Here is a 21,849-nt window from a genome sequence, read left to right as displayed (position 1 = left end):
CTTGGACACTCTACCTCCAGCCTGGAGTTTACTCCTCTGGGACACAAAACAACATAGAGTCTAGAACCAGGGCTCTGGTGTTTGAATCCCAGGTAAGCCACTTAGCTATCTCAAAGGCTCAGTTTGCTCATCTATAAAACGGCTGTAGCCATGACAAATCTCAGTCCAGAAACTCATATAAGGGAGAAATATAATTTTACTTTCTATAACTCAGCTTAATTTCTGTCTTGAGCACCATTTATATCTACCAGAATGGCAAATACTTGCCTCCATCCATCCAATGTCTTCTGCCCTTTTTCTTTGTGGTTGTGACCAAGTTCTGGGGGGTTATAACTGCTAAGTTGGGGAGGGCTCATCTCCCTCCATGCCATCTGTCCATACCGTTATCTACAAACAAGTCAATCCTTTGATCCTTTTTCATCAGTCCAGGTTGGTAGCCACAGCAGTCAGCCACACAGATTGCCCCAGATGCAACCTCCCTTCTCCCCTGGGGCTCTCTCCACAGCTTTCTTGACACATTTGGGTGCCTGGAATCATTCTCCTCCTCCCGGGCCACAGTAGAGCCTGGAAAACTGTAAGACCATCTAAGATGCTGAGACCCATCACACATAGCCTCTCTCTCTTTCTCCCTCTCTGTCTGTCTCTCTCTCGGAGAGATATCTCTTAGACGGTACCTGTGACATGGAACTTGGTCACTGGTGTGCACAAACCTCTCTATGGTTCTTTCCCATCCCTGGGCTTAGCTCCTATCTAGGGTTCCACCAACATCCACAATCTCTTCACTTCTTCTAAATCCACCTCCCGAAGCCCAAGAAGTTCTAAGAAGAGCTTCTCCTGGATAAGTGATGCTTTGCACTCGCTTACGAAGTTTTCTCCCAAATTTCTTATCTCTGCCTTAAGATCTTCAGTCCCTCTAAAGGCTAGGCTTTTAAAATGCAAAAGACAGAAAAATATTCTTTTCTCTCCATATTATCTGCATCCCACTCCCTTCCTGAGGTCACAGAATGGCCCAGCTGCTTGGACAGGAGAAGTGGGCATGGAGGAGAGGACAGAGAAGCATAATAAAACTGAGTTAGAGGGTGGGTGGGTGGGAATAATCTGTTAATATTTTTAAAATGTTATTTTTCTCCAATAATAGTATCTACTACATAGGCCTGTTACAAGGATTAAGTGTGATAACCCATGTAAAACACTTAGAACTCTCCCTGGAACTTAATAAGTGATCAGTAAATGTTTGTTATTCTTTTCTGTAAGGAGAGGATTTAACCTCAGGTTACTAAATAGCAAGATTTCTAAGATTTCTTCTAATTCTAAAATTCTAAGTTCTAAATATGCCTGATCAAAGAGAAGTATGGCAAGTGTCCAGAGATCTTCCATTTGGCCCTCCTGATTTCCTCTCTTTCCTTCCCCATCCTCTCCATCCCTGGGAGGCTGACCTGTGTCATCATGTCACAGAACTCCACGCCCTCTGGCTCCCAGCTGCTCTGGACCGTGGGGACCCCAGCAAGTTTGGAGAGAAGAGGGCAATATGTTCCCCTCGCTTCCTCCCTAAGCAGTCTTCTTGAGCTGGCTGGTCTCGCCACCAAAAGTCTTTGCTCCTTTCTGAGCTACTGTATTAGCTTTCTAGGGCTGCCATAACAAAATACCACAGACTGGGTAGTTTAAAAACAGAATTTACTATCTTACATATCTGGAGACTGGGCAGTCCAAGATCAAGGTGTCAGCAGGATTGGTTTCTTCTGAGACCTTTCTCCTTGGCTGGCAAATGGCTGCCCTCTTGCTGCTTCCCCACATGGTCTTTTCTTTGTGTGTATGCCCCTGGCATCTCCCTGTGTCCAAATTTCCTCTTCTTAAAAAGGACACCAGTCAAATTGGATTAAGGCCCACCCCTACGGCCTCATTTTAACTTAATCACCTCTTTAAAGGCTCTATCTCCAAATACAGTCACATTCTGAGGTACTGAGAGCTAGGGCTGCAACACAGGAATTTGGTGAGACGCAATTCAGTCCATAACAACAACTGACAAATAAATTTTAGTTATTCAAACTTGAGAATTTGACAGACATTTTATAGAAAATAAATGAAATGAGCTTGGTTGCTTGAAGGAAAGCAGCTGACAGTATATGTCAGCAACAATAAAATTCAAGTTTTCAATAGAAAATTAGAATTTTTGGAAAAACTATATCCACCACTATGTACTTGACAGTTCCCCTATGCTTCGGGACTTTTCCAATGAGATCACTGGTGATTTTGACGAATGTGATTTTTTTGATATTGTCTAATGAAATGTGTAGATATTTGGAAGATACGCATAACTTCAGTGAGGCACTATTTTCCATGATGTTACAAAATCATGCCTGGGTAGAAGATCCATTCAAATTTCAGCACATACCAAAGGATTTCAGTGTAACAGGGTATGAAAAGTTAATTGCTATGGTTTTAGATTCCACACTGCAAATAACCTTTAAGAAAATAAAACTAGCAAATTTTGGCGTAGTATCAAAGAAGAATATCCACAATGACTTAAAAAGTCTACCAAAATACTCTTGCCTTTTCCAACTGCGTATCTGTGTGAGGCCAGATCTTCTTATACTTCAACCAAAACAACATATCCCAACAGATTAAATGCAGAGCAGATATGAGAACCCAGCTGACTGCTATTAGGCCAGACATTAAAGAGATTTGCAAAAATATAACACAACGCCATTCTTCAGACTAAGTTGGTTCTTTGTTTCAGAAAATTCTTTTTATTAAAAAGTATTATTTTAGTTAACATGTAATGGGTTTGTTCTTATTTTTAAATGAGTTAATAAAAATTTTAATATGTGCGTTTTATTATTCAGTTTTAATTTCTAATATGATAAATATCAATAGATATAATCCACATCAACAAAAGTTCTTCAGAGTTCTCAATAAATGTTAAGAGTATAAAGAGGTTCTAAAACCAAAAATTTGAGAACCAATGATTTAGTCAACAGCCATTTTCTGCACACCTACCATACACCGAGTGGTGGGTACTTCACACGCACAGCTGAGGTATAGAGGAGAGCAGTCAGAGTCTTTGTCCTTAAAAGCACCTCACACCAAGAGCAGACGCTGAACGTTCCATAGTCACTGTAGATCCATCTGTCTGAACACTCAAATGAGGGGGCATTGGGGTGGCTCTGGGAACGCAGGGCAGGCCCAGGCCTTAACTCAGATGAAGTATCACTGTTTCTCTGAGACCACCCCTGGCTCCCTAAGGGGAATATAAAAGAGTAAGACGGAATCACACAAGGAGACAAGGCAGGAACAGACAGTCCAGGCTGAGAGAACTACATGTTCACATAATCCGAGGTGAGAAAGCCGCTGTGCTCAAGGAAGAGCAAGTGTGTGTTTAACATGGCTGGTGTGTGGACCACACAAGGATTAGTGAACAGGGAGGCTGGAGGCCTAAAAAACAGAAAATAAATAGATGTTGCAAAATCTCTCATTTTTTCCTATCAGCAGATGATAGTAGTTAACTTCTCCGTGTCACAGGGGAAATGTGCACGGATGTCTCAGCAGAGGCGACCCATCGGAAGGGAATTGGTGCTGTGAGATCTTCGTCAGCACCTCAAACTAAATCCACATGGAGCCTCACCTTGGAGAATCAATTTTCCTCCATGGTAAGTAGTCCTTAAACTTTTATATTCAAAGAAACACATACACTACAGCCTAGAATACACAATTCATGTGAACTTTTGTGACAAAGCTTAAGGAAATTTTCTGTTTGCCACCGATGGCTTTGGGACTCGTGGTACATTTAGAAGCTTCAGTTACTAGCAGTACTCTGCTGGGGAGGTTTGCCCAGCACTATTTGAATGCGAACCAATCATCTGTCCTCTGCACAAGCCAGTGAAGCCTATGAAGGATCAGACCCTGGAAGTGCAGCTTCATCCCCCCTCCTTCCATGTCATTCTTCCACTACGCCCTCAAGTCAAGTGTATTTTTATTTAGGCTTCAGTTGTGTTTTGTGTGTAGGCAGCTTCTGAAATGGCTCCCAAGGATCCCTTCCTCTTGGCATTCACACTCTCGTGTGTTGCACCTACTGACTGGATCTAATGAACAGACTATGGCAAAGGGATGGGACGTCACTCCCAAGATTAGGTTACAAGAGACTCTGACTCTTACCTTGCTCGCTTCCTCTTTCTGGCCCTCTCACTTGCTCACTCCAACGAACTCCAATGCCACCCATTGTGAGCTTCCCTGTGAAGAGGCTCACCTAGCAAAGAACTCAGGGCAGCCTCCAGTCTCCAGCCACTGAGAAACTCAGGCCCTCAGTGCGGCAGCCCACAAGGATCTGAATCTTGCCAATAAACACATAGAAGTGGATCCTTCCCCAGTTGAGTTTCAAAATGGCAGCAGCCCGGGTGACACCTCGATTACAGTCTATGACAGACCCTGAGCCAGAGGGCCAGCTCAGCTGCCCAGACTCCTGACCCACAGAAAGCATTGTTAAAAATGTGGTTGTTTTATCAACAAAAATGTTGATAAAAAATGATGTTTTAAGTCACTACATTTTGGGATTATTTATTATGCAGCCTAGACAACCAGCACATTTTCTTTTGTTATGTTACAAATTGATAAAATTGTCTTCACCTTTAATAAAAGAGGAAAAAATTCTGTGCCTTACCAGGCTGAGAGTGCTCCCGAGAACGTAGCAGGTTGGGACTAGGAAATCCATTCCTCAGGAACAAATGCTCACACCCATTGTCTTCCTCCAAGGTGTACTGTGGAATTTAGTTTTTTTGTGTGTGTTCATTCAGCAAACATTTATTTTTATGTAAACCTGGCTCCACACCAGACTTTAGGGGATAACAGAGTGGACAGACAGGGGTATGGTCATTACAGTTCACACTCTAGGGGACAGCTACCCTCTCTTGTCTTCCATCCTCAGCTCAAACTGGCAAGGCAGGTGAATGGGGAGGACTCCAGACAGGTGACTGGAGGGAAGTTGTGCTATTTTCCGATTTAGGGAACACAGAAAGAGGAAGAGGAGGATAAAGTGGAACATCAAAATGCAGATGCCCGGCAGTTCAATGTATGCGTCTGAAACCAAAGAAAGAAGTCCGGGCTTAAAATAAGATGTAGCATGCTCAGAGATAAACAATTTGGGAATTGTGAGTGAAGGAACTTCGTGCTCTGCTGCTGTCAGAAACGGTTATTCTTTTAGGGGAGAGTTTGTGTTGTTTCCTGCACAAGGTGGAATTTAGTTTTTGACATGCACTGTCCAACTACCTCCCACTTCTGCGATTACTCCAAGTCAACAAAGCTGTATGTTTAAGTACCTCCATTCCAAGAGCTACTACCATCCACTTGAATTCTCTAATCTCTCTTCTTTTGCCTTCAAAAATTCAATAAACACACTACTGCTTGTCAGAGCTGACATCCTCCTCCATAGCAAGAAAGGCTCTGAACTCAAAGGAGATTTTTATGTCTCTGCTTTTCTGTTCCACTTCCTATCCTTCTTCTGATATTTACTCTTCCTGTCAGCACCTGTATCTAGGGTATGGACTAATAAATAGCATTTGCCTGACCTCTGCTTTTCTGTTAGGGTTTCCAAATTTAGGCTGGATCTGAGTATGGCAAGCAAATTAGATGGTGGCTGTGAGAGTGGGCATTGGATTCAAAATTGGATGGTGCTTAGGGTTAGCAAGACTTCCAATCAACACAGACCCCAGAATTGTTCTTAGAGGCTGTGTTAGCCCTAGTCCTTTGAGAATCAAACTCCAATATGAGATTAAATATCTGAGGATTTGGTGGGGTATACGCCCACCCATGAGAGAAAATGGGGAGGGAGTCGGAAAGGACTGGGAGAGCCATCAGACTGCCATGTGAGTCTGGCCCTGAGTGAAGGACAGAGGAAGGAAGGTTGGGCAGAAGCATCCTAGACCACCATGCAGTCCAAGGAGGAGTCCTCAAAGCTGTCCGGATTCTGCAAACCAAATTTGGCTGTCAGCACAGCGCTAGGTCTCCCAGGAACAGGTCTGCCTTAGCATCCCCACCATGCCGGCCGTTGGCTGAGAGTAGAAAATGTGCAATCAGCACACTCACAGCAATGGGTTTCAGGGTGCAGCAGCCAGAGCCCCAAGTCAATTACACTCCCTGCAGTAGAAGTCTGCAAGGAGCATTCTCACAGCCACCACAGGGGCATATGGCAATGAGAATTCTGGGAGCACTGGGGCAGGGGGAGTTATTCTAAAATGATAGCACCTCTCTAAGGGGTTACACTCATAGTTTTTCTTTGTTTTTATTGAAAAATATGATCTTTACACTGTCACCAAAGAAACAGAGCTGTGACATGTTTCCTGATTTATGTAGCTCATTTTCTGTGTTGTCACATTTCTTATCCACTCACTCACTCACTTCTTCTATTCACGCAGTAATACCATTGAGAGCCTAACTGTTCTGGTCACTAGAGAATCAACGTTAAACAAGACAGCCATGGAAATAGTCACGCATCACTTAACAACAGGGATGTGTCGTGAGAAGTGGCATTGTTAGGTGATTTTGTTGTTGTGCGAACATCACAGAGTGTACTTACACAATCCTAGATGGTGTAGCCTACTGTACACATAGGCTGTATGGTACTAATCTTATGGGACCACTGTCATATACGCGGTCCATCATTGACCAAAATGTCGTTATGCAACACAAGACTATATCTTGTTTTAGGGAAGATGGACAATAAAAATGTGAAAAAATGAAGATGAAAATTTCTGATCATGATAACACCTTAAGGAAAAGAAAACAGGATGATGCAATAGAGAATAACTTTTGGGAGGAAGGGGAAGAGAACCTATTATGTCAATCATGTTTTCTGCCACTTTCTTCTCTCATCCCTCAGACTCTATTTTGGGAACACTGAGGTGGGGCATCTATCCTGACTCCGGTTTGTTCTCTTCCCTGGCATTACCACTGGCTTAGACTATTCACTCCAACTTCTGCCTTCCCCTAACAATGTCACTGCTGGCAAGTCACATCCCTGAAACACTGTGACTTCCCTGTACATCCCTCTATACACAGGGGACAGGGTTGGCCCTGCAGTGAGGAATACACATTTCTTCTGAGTTAGTAACTCTTCTAATTTGTTTTGGCTCTCCCTATTTTTTTCCCTTTAAAAATAAAACCCCAAACAAACAAGGGTCAAACAAGCCATGTGAGAGTAAAGCCTACCAGGTCACACTCAGTTCCAGGAACATTGGGCCCTCCCCTAACTAACCGCAATGGTCGGAGCATTAGCCACACAGCTAGATGAGGAAGCACGCAGTGGCCAGAGCACCAGGCTGGAAGTCAGAAGACCTGTATTTTGCCCGAGCTCTATTATTAACTAGAAGTGCAATCTCAAATAAATCCCTTCCTTTCTGGTTCTTGGCACATAATAAGTACTTTATATATACATATTGTTGAATGAATGGAACAGGATCTTAAACTATCACTTTCTGTATCAGCCAGAGTAGATTAAGGGGCTATAACAAAGAAACCCCAAAACACAGTGGCTTAAATAACAGAGAGGTTTATGTGTCTCTGATATAACAGAATAGTGGTAAGGCGGGGAGATGGACAGCTCTGCTCTGTGAGGTTACCCTGGGATGCAGGTTCCTTCTCCTTTCTTCCTCTGGATCCTCTTAGGGCGACGCTGCACAGTTGGTGCTGGTTCAGCAGTATCACCTGCACCAGCCAGAGGGAAGGGGGAAAGAGAGTGGACAGCAAGCAATTTCCTTTTAAGGGAGCGATGTGGAAGTTGTACACTTCTGCTCGCATTCCATCAGCAAGAATCTGATCACACGGCCCCAGTGAGCTTCAAGGGAGGCTGGGAAATGTGGCCTCTAGCTGATTAGCCAAGTTCCCTGGAGCACCTGTGGAGGGGGCGGGGGAGTCTCTTACCAAAAGGGAAAAGGAGAGAATGGACACCATTGGACATTCAGCTGTCTCTGCTACGCCTATGATAAGATTCCATACTCGAGTCCACGATTCAACAAGGAATGAATTTTATTGTCATGCTCTCTTTTAATCTTATTTTGCTTTGTTCCACCAGAATTTTTCATTGATTCTAGCTTTAAACCCACTCTTGGCCTAAACCTAATGCCTTTAGGTATACGTGTTTTAATATGAGGTCCACGGCTCCCACAGACCTCCAGGAGAGTCTTAAAATTTTTTATGAAGTTGATTTTTAGCTGGGGGTTTTCCTTGTGATCAGAGTCTTAAAATTGAATTTTACCATCTTCTGCCTCATTCTAATGACTCCACATAATCAAGTCATGCCCTCGGATCCCACTGGCCCTGTTTGTTCTAGTGGCACAGATGTAGACTTAGCACAGAAATGTTAGGTTCACCCGAAATTAAGGCCAAATAAATTAATAGTGAACTGCACAAAGGGAGTTTCTATAGCAGTTCAAATAGAGAGAAACGACGAAAAATTAGGTCATCACATGGCACCCCGCAGGATAAGCATGCAAAGTTAAAAGAACTAATGAGGCAACAGTCAATATCACATTCTCATTTGAGAGGTAATTTGGTTTCAGCAAAACAACATCATCCTTCCCATTAAATTAATGTTGTTAAATTGAATCATATTGGTTTTGTAGTTTTGTTTGAATTTAACTTATATTGAATTGAACTGAATTGTCCTGAACTGATTTTAACTTGGTTTTGGTCCTATACATATATCAGGGCCATAGGGACAAGTTTAAAAATAGCATTATAATGAAACAATTGTAGTCAACACTGGGAGGAAAGTAGAAATTGTTTTTTTCTTTCAAAGGGGCCCACACAGGACTAAAGTTTAAAGAGCAGAGTTATCATGAGGAGTTCTAAAGGCGGTGCATAAGCAATCTCTCCTCAGAGCACTTCTCTCCTAGACCATGATCCCAGCAGCAACTAACACATCTGTGCCCCGCTAATACCTACCCCAGACCTTGTCCTGGCTCACCACTCGGCCTCGACGCCTGCTCTGTTGTTGCCAACCTTAGAAGAATAAGCACGGAATTCTCTAACATGTGCAGCATTTCATGAACCAAAGAAATTTTGCCCAAGAGAGCAGGGAGGTTACTCTCTGAAGCTGCTGAGTGTCTGCCAAGGAGTTGATTTCTAATGCCTGGAAGGACAGGGAAGTGAAAAGTGCCTTTCTTTGCCTCCTGTCTAACCCGTGACTGCAGTTCTGAGGGTAGCTAGATGACAAGGGCAGTAAACACTCCACCCCCTGAGGCACTGGAGTAGGAAGTGGCATCCACAGGGGCAGGGCGGCACGTCCATCAGTCTATCTGTGGTTGGAGAGCCTCTGGGATGAGAGGTGCTGTACACCGTGAGCTATGGAGACGCTGAGTCAACTCCTCCCCCCCTGACCTGTGTTCCGTCCGTGATTCACGGCACCTCTGTTTACCTACAGGATAAGGACCCTGATGGACGAGCGTAGGAGGAAATAAACGAATTGGTGGGTGATGAATTGTCCTGGCGCGGCAAAGGGTCCAGTACCAAGATCATTATTTCTATTGTATGACAAGAAAGAGAGAAGGAACAGGGAAGCCGTGTGCATAAATAACAGGAGAAAGATTTCCTCACGGCTCAGGAAAATTCTGCTGTCCCATTCTTTTCAGCCTCCCTGGCGGGGCCTAGACCTAGCCTGAATTCTCATCTCTCTCCTGAGCCTTCAGAACTGATCTTTGGTCACCCATTTGGTCGAGAGCTAGGGAAGTTTGGGGAATAGATACCATCCCATCCACTGCCAAGCACAAGGGGAGTGCGGCATTGCAGCTTCGCCCTTCCTGGAGCTCGGCAACGCCTGCCGCCTCTTAGGAGGCAGCTCTGGGCTCTGAGAACAAGAGGCAGCAGAGAAGAATGTAAATCTGGATTGAACAAAAACTCTGAGAAAGGACAGTGCCATAGGGAAGAAAGTTCAGGGGGCACACAAGGGCATCGGCTTTCAGCATTGTAATTAACAAAATTGAGCATTTAACCCAGTTGTTCTAAATCTCACTACATATTAGAAACTCTTCACTTCGGAGCCTTAAAAAATACCAGTGACCGGTTCTCACCCTGGATCAATTAAAGAAGAGCTCTAGAGAGAGGTGGGGCATCAGAACCTTTGTGAACCACTGGTCTCATGGAAACAGGATTCCTGAGCCTCGGAGGGAACTGTCCGGGAGACCGGAGGCATTGACGCCATTAGGGGGTCCCTGATCAGCCCCAAGAGAACACCCAGAAAGAGCAAACACAAGCTGCTGGCGGATGGTTCCAGTTCCAACAATGCTGCTCCCAATGGGGGAAATAAATGACTGAAAGGGGACAGTGCCTCCTTTTAATTAGCCTGGGTTTTAACAGCCATCAGCTCTGGTGTCAACGCTGTCTGATAGCACTGAGCATTTGACCTTAAGCAAAGCACTTGATTCAACCTTGACATTTACCATAATTAAACAAAGAAGATTTTGCTCCTTAAATATTATTTTTGTTTCTTGGACCATGAACTGAATCGTGGATGAGATTCTCTTTCAGGCAACACAATAGCATGACCCTCAGTTTCTCGTAGCTACAAGCCCCAATGTGCCATCGACTGAAGGCAGGAGTGAGGCTGGCATTTCCCACAGGCTCTCTTGGCTACTGTCAGCCACTGAGAAATGTCATGGAGGCCGCTTTCTCCAAAGGGAGGATGGGTAGAAAGCCAGGGAGAGGGGGGCAGCCCATCCCCATTCTCATGGAGGTGACCTTTAGCTCCCTGGAATCCTCACTTACTGAGATGAGGGGTGGGTCATTTCTAGCAATATCTGCCAAGTTCACACTGAACCCTCAACTCCCTCCTCATCCACAGCAGGGAGCCTCTGCAAAGCATTACCTCAATCCTCTGCCACAATTGAGTAGACCAGAGGTTGGCAACTCACTCAAGTTGGGATGATCAAAGTTCTGATCAAAATTCCTCCAGGAATTGGAAATGGAATCAAATAAAAGAGAGGATGACTTTGTTTGGATGACTGGACCTATATGATGGACATGTCCCAGCTGCCACATGAATCCAGAAGCAGAGGAAACAGGTCTCCAGGGAAGAAGAATGGAACAGAGGAGATCAGAAGCAAGAGACCCAGGATGACTGTGGCTGTGTTCTGGTCCCTGATCCTAGACCTTTCCCAAGACCTTTCCAATTTTGTTCCTGTTGTTGGTTTCAAAAGATACTCCTGTGTCTTTATAATTAACCCTCTCTTTAGGCAAAGTGAGCTAGAATTGGTTTTGCTACTTATAAACATGACCTAAGGGGGCTGGCCCAGTGCTGTAGCGGTTAAGTTCACGCTCTGCTTCGGTGGCCCGGGGTTCGCAGGTTCAGATCCCGCGCGCGCACCAATGCACTGCTTGTCAAACCATGCTGCGGCAGTGTCCCATATAAAGTAGAGGAAGGTGGGCATGGATGTTAGCCCAGGGCCAATCTTCCTCAGCAAAAAGAGGAGAATTGGCAATGGATGTTAGCTCAGGGCTAATCTTCCTTACCAAAAAAAATAAATAAAATGACGTAAGTAAAGCAGGCGGCGAAACATCCCTTCCTGTCCCCTTCCTCAACATCATTTAATTGCCCTCTTTTCTTAATGTGGTGCCCGGGGGCCAAGTCAGCCATTGCAAACCAAAATCCAATGTTATCTCTAACTCTCTGGAAATTTCACCTGCGGAGATGGGGTTTTGGCAATATCCTCTCAGTTCATGATGAAACCCATAACTCCCTTGTCACGGTTAATTTTATGAGTCAACTTGGCTGGGCCATGGTACCCAGATATCTGGCTAAACATTATTCTGGATTTTCCTGTGAAGGGGCTTTTTGGATGAAATCATCATTTAAATCTGTGGACTCTGAGTAAAGCGGATCACCCTTCATAACGTGGGTGATCCTCCTCCAATCAGTTGAAGACCTTAATAGAACAAAGACTGGCCTCCCTCAAGCAGGGAGGAATTCTGCAAGCAGACTGCATTTGGACTCAAATTGCACCTCTCCCCTGGGTTCCAGCCTGCTGGGTTATCCCATCAGATGTTGGGCTCGCCAAGGCTCTACAGTCATGCGAGCCAATTCTTTAAAATAAATCTCTCTTTCTCTCTCTCACCATATATGTATATTCACACATCCTGTTTCTTCTGGAAAACCAACTAATACAGCCCTCCTCATCCACAGAAGTGGGTCTCTGGCTATTATTGTTACTACTTCCTCCCTGTATTTATTTGCAATATTTAAGCATTGATATTAACTGGTGATAGAGAGGTAGTGTGGCAAAACAGAATGAACACTGGACCCAATTCAATTAATTAGTGGTGCAATCTTGGGCAAATCACTTACTTCTCTGGGGCTCCTCCTAGATTATAGCAGGAGATTCCTAAGAGTCTTCGTAGTTTCAAAATCCACAAAAAGTTCCAGAACATCTCAATAAAGGGTGAGTCACTACCTATTCTGTTGGCCCTCACCAAGGCTTGGGACATACAGTTTTAGGTGGCAGTCTCCTTTTTTGTGTGTGTATGAGGGAGATTGGCCCTGAGCTGACATCTGTTACCAGTCTTCCTCTTTTTGCTGAGTAAGATTGGCTCTGAGGTAACATCCGTGCCCATCTTCCTCTATTTTGTATGAGGGATGCCACCACAGCATGGCTTCATAAGTTGTGCATAGGTCCTCCCCCGGGATCTGAACCTGTGAACCCCGGGCCGCCAAAGCAGAGCACGTGAACTTAACCACTACGCCGTGAGGCCAGCCCCAAGGTGGCAGTCCCCTTTTTTTTTATATTTCCCCTTGTTAAAAATCATTTCTTTCTCTGTAGTCCTTCTGCCATTTTGGACCTGGAGAGGGGAGGGGAAAGACCAAGAGAAGGGAAAAAGGATGATATGGAGACAGCTCCAGTCAGACAGAAGCAGGGAGGTGAGAGTACTCCCAGTGGAGGGAGGAGCTGGGAAGAGGGGTGAAGAGAGAAGGAAGGGCAAGTGAGACACACAGTCCTGACTCCCACGCCACCCATCAAAACCTCCAGCCTGGGGTGGGTGTGAGCATGCACTGGGACACCAAGGCAGGTTTGGAGAAATCTAGAAGGGCTGTGGCTGGTGCTCTGCTTCCCCAGGTACCACCTGGGAAAGCCATAAGCCTGTGGGAGAAACCCGCATTTCCAACGAGTGCTGTGTGCATCGAGGGGTGGGTGCTGTCCGGCAGCGTGGGCTGAAGTGGGTGCCTTTATAGACAGGGCCTGGGATAGCCTCACCCCCACCCCCAGGCCAAGTCTCCCTTGGCTTCAGCAGAGCACAAGGAAGATCTGGAGGGTTCTCAGGAGCCAGTGGAAGGGATGGTAAAGGGAGCTGAGAATTAAGAACTGGGCAGCCTGCCTGCAAGGGCTCACTGGGGCACAGGATGGAGAAAGCCTGCAGCGGAGGCCACGGGGAGGTCTGCCCAGGTCTGGGAGTCTGCTGGAAGATGGGACCAGCTCTCAGAGAACCAGCAGAACCAGCAAAATCCAGGTGGGCTGCAGACAGCAGGGGGAGAGGGCTGAGCCGGCACTCCACAGACTGAGAGGACATCCACCAGGTACCCCAGGCTCCACTCTGCTCCAGTGAGGCTGAGGCCAGAAGCTGAGGCCCAGAGGCCCACCTGCAGACAAGGGGCCCCTCCGCTCCGCCACAAGGATACCTAAGGCTCCCCTGCCCTCCACTGCAAATGCGATCCTGGGAAGAGTAGAGAACAACTTCCTGACAAGAGAAAACCAGACCTGATAGGAAACAGAACCTCAGAATATTTACCCAACGGGGACTATTTTGAATGGGAAGAGACTGAGAGCACCTTCACTGGCGCATCTGGTTTGTTCGTGTTTCCCCTACTCTTACGAGACCTTCAGGGTAGAAGGAGATCGGTTATTAAAACAAAGGAAGTTCCTTTCTGGTTCCCATCCCTGAGCTATAATGTGTCCAGTGTGGCCCACTACAGCTGCGACAGAGGATCGGGAGGGGAGAAGCCTTTCCTGCTTCCATGCCTTGGAAGGAGAAGTGGTCCCCCCACCACCACCCAACCTCCTCCTCACCCCGCCCTCACTGGGAAAGAGAAAGTCAGACACAGTCCCAAGGCCACCAGTTACTTTTAGCATGTGATTCACCGTCCCTAAGGAGCCATCGTTATGATAACATGGCAGCCAGAATATGAGGGCTGAGTTTTAGAAAGATGGTTTGAATCTCTGCCTCCTCATGCTACTACAGCAGGTTGCAGAAAGGAGAGCTGGGAGAGGCACCAGGAATCCAGCTATGGGTGAAAGAACTGAGCCAGGCCATGGTCTGTCCCAGCTGTTGAGAGACCAGCTGAGGGGTCAGCTGGGAGAGTGTGCCCTTGCTCTTGTTTTTGTCAGCTTACTTACCTGTCACGCTAGAACATTCCAAGAGCTATTAGAGCAGAGAGCTATTAACAGCTATTAGAGCTGGTTTTCAGAAGGGAAACTAGCCTCGCCAAGTCAATAAGAAGAAAGATTGGAGGGCAGCCAGTGGAAACCAAAATTGTGCCCCTGCAATGGGTATGGCACAGCTCAAAGCAGCCTGGAGAGCTGACTGTGCGGGTAGGGTTCAGCTCTTCTCATTCTCTTATCATCTTATTCTCATCAACCTCTTATCCCCTTGGCCCTGTCACAGCGGTCCATGGCTTTTCAGACCAGACTCATTAGTTATTTGAGAATTCTCCGAAAGTGATATGTTAGTTCTAACACTGTTTCTTGCTATGTAGTTGCCAAAAATGCATTTCTAAAAACCAGGAGCTCTCTTCAACCACATCTCTCCCATCCTAGCTATTTCTGTTCTTATTAGCTACTACACAGATCCATGCCAGGGCCTGAATCACAACTCCTCACACCAATTCTGCAAATTTGCTTTTCATGTGACTCTCGCTATTGTGTACCAACAGTGTGCTAGGCACAGTAGTAGACATTTTAAATGTATCTCATTTAATCCTTACAACAGTCATGTGACTTGAGTATTATCAACCCCATTCTACAGAAGAAATGGAGGTGGAGAAAGGTAAAATTACCTTCCCAAGGTTTCAAAGTGAGTAATTAGCAAATCCAGCAGTAAAAAACCCAGGCCTATCTTTAATGAAAGCATGTGCTCATTCCACTACAGCGCACCACTCCCTCATGGCTGCTCCAACTGCAAAGCTGCCTGTGGCCACATACCAATGCCTTCTCTCCATCCTGCTGCTGCTAGAGGATGAGAGCGTCTATATAACTCTCTGATCTTTCACTATCATTTTCGTGGGAAGAGAATGACTTGTGGATTAAGTGCTAACTGAAAACGTCTCACCCGTCCCCAGAGACCCTTTATTTCTGTGTCCCATTATCAATCGCATCAACAACAACGGTGAAAATGCATCTGGGTATGTGTATGTTCAATATATACTCCTCTGGGTTGTCTATGAAAACGATGAGCTGGAGAGAAGGAAATGTTTAAACGCTTATACGCCAGTTTATATTATCCTCCATCGCCGTCTCAGGAGCCCTGTCCAAGTATCAACCATTGTGCAAAAATGACTTAACCAGACTGTAACTACAAATGCAAAACCAGTAAATGCTTTCTAGAATTTGTCAGGGTTTTTTAAACATCCTAATTGTTGGACACTTTGGAGTTAACTCACACAGATGATGAAAGCCTTTTCCATTGTGCCTCAACCATTTATATTGGTAGAGTTTGCGCCTTCTTTTTTTAGAACAATGCCCTGCTTTTGTCCTTACTAAACTTTTCTCTACTTGTCATTAGTTATTTCTCTATCTCCTTCAGGTAGTTATTGCTACATTCTTGTGCTATTAATTAATCATGCCTTTCTCCCTTCCACGTTCTGAAGCAATTGAGAAATATCCAAAGAAATTAGACAGAGGTCCTAATGATGGTTGTGCCGCTGGCTACCCAGACTCGCGCATGGGGATTGACACAGAGACCTGAATGAGTTTTCCACTCCTTCTTCTCTGAATTGCACTTAGCCACGGTCACAGCAGCTGGACAGCGCTTGCCCTGGTGGGCTCACCACCTGGAGGAGGCTGCAGCAGAAGGAATAATGTATACGAGTTTCAAGCCATCTAGCCCAAGAAAGGGAGCCACAGAAAATGTAGAAGGCTGAAAAATACAGCTACAAATGCCTCCCAACCCTGCAGGCATGCCCCTTTGCAATGTGGGGTTGTCCCAGCTCCCATCAAGAAGTGCAGTCTATCCCTCTGCTCTCTTTTAAGTCTAGGCTGCCCTTGAGACTTGGTTTGGCCAACAGAAAATAGCAGAATGACATTATGTAATTTCTGAGCCGAGACCAAAAGAGACTGCCTGCTCCCTCTTGGAACTCAGCTGCCACGGGAGTAAGCCCAAGCCAGCCACGCCAGTGGAAAGGCCACGTGGATGAAAAGTGCCTCAGCTGAAACCTCAGACAACCGCTGGACCTGTGAATGACATCATCCAGGATCAGCCAACACCCAATCCACGTGCCAGCTGACCACAAACACATGAGTGAGCCCAGCTAACACCACACATGGCAGAAATGAACAGTCTCAACTGAGTCCTGCCCAAGTTGCCAGCCCATAAAATCTTGAGCAAATAAACATATACATGAGCAGAGCATGCTAAGCAACTGCTTATTCAGCCTCACCAATGAGATAAGTCTCTCTGGCTTAAGGGAAGTGTGGCTCTAGGGTGGTTTTCTACCCTAGAAACACGAGGAGTAGAGTAATATCCCCACTATGAATTATGAATTCTGCTCCTACCATGTATGCAGAAGTCTTCCATAAATGCAACAAGGGTACTTTTTAAAGATTGCCTGCTATTCAAGGAGCTGAGGAAAAGTAGTATATTTGTTTCCTATTGCTGCCGTAACAAATTAACAAAAACTTGGTGGCTTAAAATGGCACACATTGATTTTCTTACACTTCTAGAGGTGAGAATTCCAAAATGGGTCTCAATGGGCTAAAATCAAGGTGTCAGCAGGACTGCATTCCTTCTGGGATCTCTAGGGAAGAATCCTTTTCCTTGTGTTTTTCAGCTGCTAGAGGCTACCCACATTCCTTGGCTTATGACTGCCTTCTATCTTCAAAACCAGCAACGGCTGGCTGAGGCTTTCTCCATGACTGACTCTTTGACTTCCCTCTTCCACATTTAATGACACTTTTGATTACATTGGGCCCACGTCGATAACTCGGGATCCTCTTCCTATTTTAAAATCAGCAGATTAGCAACTTTACTTCTATCTGCAAATTTCCCTTTGCCGTATAACATAACATATTCACAAGTTCCGGGGATTAGGACATGGACATCTTTGCAGAGGGGGTGGCATTATTCTGTCTACCACAAATAATGATTTCAGAAAGAGCAGCATCACACTCCACAGTAAGGATTAACACTCAGTTCTCTGCTTGCACCTCTCATAACAGTTTCAAAATGCCCTAAAAGTAGGGATAATAAGAAGCCATATTTTTATGACATGTTTTGGAGTTGATCATGTAGGACAGAAATGGAACCTTGTTGAAAAAAAAAAACATTTTATCTCTTGCTTCACTCTAATAGTCCTGTAAAGGCCAAGTTGACAAACTGCCCAGCTTCCCTCTCGGTCATGTTGCCAATAACAACATTAAAATGGTGCTGGGGCCTTCCGCCTGGATCCTGTCACCAATACAGGCCTCACTGAATAAGACGCAATCTGTCTCAGTCTGTCAGATGCTACAAGATTTCTGATGGCAGTGACGGGAGTGCTCTCAACTTCCCCTGTTTCCATCAGTCCGCTGAGTGGTGGAAGAAAAGGAACTCACCAGAAACCAGAGAAGGAGACGGATGGATGAAAGAATGCACAACTTTTCTGCCCACTTGGCCATTTTCTTCTTGTAATTGAATGCTAAAAGGATGATTAAAAAGAGGACAATTTGGGGGCCAGCCTGATGGCACGAGTGGTTAACTGCATGCGCTCCGCTGTGGCGGCCTGGGGTTCGCCAGTTCGGATTCCGGGCACGCACCGACGCACCGCTTGGCAAGCCATGCTGTGGTGGTGTCCCATATAAAGTGGAGGAAGATGGGCACGGATGTTAGCCCAGGGCCAGTCTTCCTCAGCAAAAAGAGGAGGATTGGCAGATGTTAGCTCAGGGCCAATCTTCCTCACAAAATAAAAAAAAAGAGGACAATTTGTACCAAGTAGGTGCATGGACTTGTCTCATCCATTGAATGGTATAAGATACAAAGGGTCATCTCTGCAAATGTGATGGGCATTCATTCTTCAAAGGCCCCATAAATAAAGAAGTGAGAGTGGAAAGTACCATGTAGTACATTTAGGGGAATATACGCAAAAGGAGAACATGGGTCATTCGTGCTAACACAGCTCTTTGGGGCGGGGGGAGAGTGTGTGTGTGTGTGAGGACAGCCTTGCAACTGAGGGCAAACACACAAAAGACCAGCAGCAGACCTGAAAATAGGTGACCCAATACCATGTCAATCAGATAATTTGACAATGGACTATGCAAAAGAAGTCAATGCCAAGGCAGGGCGCCGGAGACACTACAGTGGTTAAAGTACGGGCTTTGGAGCCAGAAAGAAAAGAGAGTGTAAGACCCAGCTCCACTCCACCCTTACCAGACATGAGTGAGGACCCTGGGCAAGCTATCTAACTTGGTTTCCTTATCTACAAAATGAGGATAATAGTAAATACTTTCCTCATAGCATCCTGTGGCAGCTTGTTACATGGAATGCCCCCAATGAACCCCCTCTCCCAGGATCCATGCCCTTGCATATCCTTCTCCCACATGGATGCTAGACTTGGCCATGTGATTTGCTTTAACCAATGAGCCATCATCAAATGGGCACCAACAGAGGCTAAGTGTTTGCACACAGGGGCTTGCCCTCTTGGAGTACTGCTACCACCATCTACGAAACCTAAGATATCTTGCTGGGAAAGCCACATGGAGGAGAACTGAGATACCCCAGTTGACAGCCCTGGCTAATCATTATATATGTCATGACCACCAGATGGTTACCATCCTGTACTATTCTACCCTAGTTGAACCACATAAGCAGATGACTACAGTCCATGAGTGACTTCAAGCAAAACTGAAGAGTAACTGCCCAGCCCAAATTGTAGAATGCCCATCACATTTGTAGAGATGACCCTTTGTATCTTGTACCATTCAACGCATGAGATGATACCACACACCTACTTGGCACAAATTGTCCTCTTATGTTTTTTTTTTGTGAGGAAGATCAGCCCTGAGCTAACATCCATGCCAATCCTCCTCTTTTTGCTGAGGAAGACTGGCCCTGAGCTAACATCCGTGCCTATGTTCCTCCACTTTATGTAGGACGCCGCCACAGCATGGCCTGACAAGCGGTGCGTCGCTGCACGCCCGGTATCCGAACCTGGGCTGCTGGCACTTAACCGCTATGCCACAGGGCTGGCCCCAAATTGTACTCTTTTTAACCACCCTTTTAGCATTCAATGACAGGAAGGAAATGGCCAAGCAGACCAAAAAGTTCTACTATCTTTAATCCATCCATCTCCTTCTCTGGCTTCTGGCAAGGGAGCCTGCTGCATTACTGTGTTTACTGCAGAATAGATAGCTGTTTAAACCACTAAGTTTTGGGATGATTTATTATGTAGCAATAGTTAACTGATACAGGTTCTTATTAGGACTAAATCAGATAATGCTAAGCGCCCAGCACAATTCCTGACACAGGAAGTGCTCTATATATAGTGACGACTACCTTGCCTCAAGTCCAGGCCTACCTAATCCTACCTTTCATCTGTTACCCAGCCCAACTACAACCACCTCAGTCCTTCCTCTATACCCACTCAAAAATCCCAAAAAACAATATCAAGTCATGGAAAATCATAGGTTTGTATTGTTTTCTATTTTCTTTGTGTGAGTGTTTTAAAACATTGATTTTCATGTACTAGAGCAAAATAATTAAAAATCAGATAGTGCTAAAAATCTTAAAATGAAGACCAGGAGTGCCTTGCCCTACCACTCCCACCCCTAATCCAATCTCTCCTCACTTTAGGAGGCCAGCATTACACTCATACCAAAACCAGGCAAACACATTACAAAAAATGAAAACCATGAACATAGATGCAAAAGTCCTTAACAAAATATTAGCAAATTAAATCCAGCACTAAATAAAAAAATAAAATGTATCATAACCAAGTGGGTTTTATCCCAGGAATGCAAGGTTAGTTCAACAGTAGAAAATCAGTTAATGTAATTCACCATATCAAAACCAAGAGCACTCCCCAATAAACTTCCTGCATACAAACCTCCGTCTCAGAATCTGCTTCTAGGAAACCCAACTCGAAAAAATATGCTAAGTACTGTTGGTCTAAGCAGGCACACGGCATGATTTGATTTACGTTTTACAAAGAGTTTTGGCAACACATATCAATATGGGGAAGAAGTTAAAGGCAAGAAGATCAGTCAGGAAACTGTTGCCGATAAAGGATGGTGAGAGATGGGAGCAGAGCAGAGGGTCAGGGAGGATGGAGAGAAGAAGGCAGATGTGAGGCTGAGTGGAAGGTAGACTGATGAAACTCGGAAACTAACTGAATGCAGAGAGGGGTGGAAGGGAAAGGAGGAACCCAGATGACACTGAGGTTCTGAGCTCAGACAAATCTCTGAATGGTGATATTCTTACCAGGATAGAAAACCCAACATAGAAAGCAGGTTTGTGAGGGAAGCTAGGAATCCTCATCTCAGCCTATGAAGTCTGTTTCCTACCTCCACCCGACCTCTCTGAACCTTTGATTGCTCATCTAAAAGCAATTTCCCCCAGGGCATGCACCTGGTGCAGAGCCCCAGGCCCTCCATCATCTGGCCCCTGCCTTCTCCTCTAACCTTCTCCTCCTCCCTTCTCCCTTCTCCCCCATACTCATCCACATTGACCCTCCTTCTGACCTTAAACCTGGATGATTTGTTCCCATCTCAAGGCCTTTGCCCTCGGTGACCTTTCTGCTCAGAAAGCTTCCCCCCAAGATCTGTACATGGCTGCCTCCTTCTCATTGAGGTGTCTGTTCATTGTCACCTGCCATTGAGGCCTTCTCTGACCCTCCTAATTGAAACAGCCCCTCCCACCATGCAGTCAACTACACCACAGTACCTGTTTTATCTTCTTGATAGCACTTAGGCACATCTTAAATTATCTTATTTGCTTTTGCTTGTATCATCTACTGTTCCTGAAAGGGGGCCCCTTGAGCACAGGGACTCGGCTTTGTCTACTACTGTTCTCATAGCAGTGGAATGCTGCCTAGCATAGCATCGGCCCTCGAGAAGCATACACTGACTGGCTGACTAGTAGATGGCAGAACTGGCGTTCAGTCATGGCAACCAACCATCCCACAGACGCTGAGGGGTTTCAGGATGCAGGACTTCCAGTGCTGAAACTGGAGAGAAACAGCGGCAAACCAAGAGTTGGGCACCCTAACTCAAACCCAGATCTCTTAATTTTCTGTCCAGTCACTGCTCCCTCCTCTGCCCTGCCCTTAGGATTCCAGGACATCTCATGTGAAGTCAAAGACCTCGTGCTTTACATCAGTGCCTGACACAAAGGAGACAGACAACAAAGAGGTGTTGAGTGAATGAATGAACGAAACAGACGACTTCGCTCCCTCAAGTAGAAGCCGAACAGACTGTCCTTGTCTTAGGGCCTTGGTCTGAACCACATGGCCTGGCTGCTCAGCAACACCACACCATGGGTCAAACTAGGCATCTTGGCATCCTAAGTTGGGAGCATATCAAGGTCCCCAGGTAGGCAGCTGCTCATGCCTTATGTTCCCTCCACGGAGGGCCTGCTGGTCTCAGCTGTCACCAAGGGCCCACCTTGAAGGAGCTCAGATGAGCCCACAGGGCA

Source organism: Diceros bicornis, chromosome 31 (genome assembly GCF_020826845.1).
Source record: "Diceros bicornis minor isolate mBicDic1 chromosome 31, mDicBic1.mat.cur, whole genome shotgun sequence".
Classification (NCBI taxonomy): Eukaryota; Metazoa; Chordata; class Mammalia; order Perissodactyla; family Rhinocerotidae; genus Diceros; species Diceros bicornis.
This window is presented reverse-complemented; position numbering follows the sequence as displayed.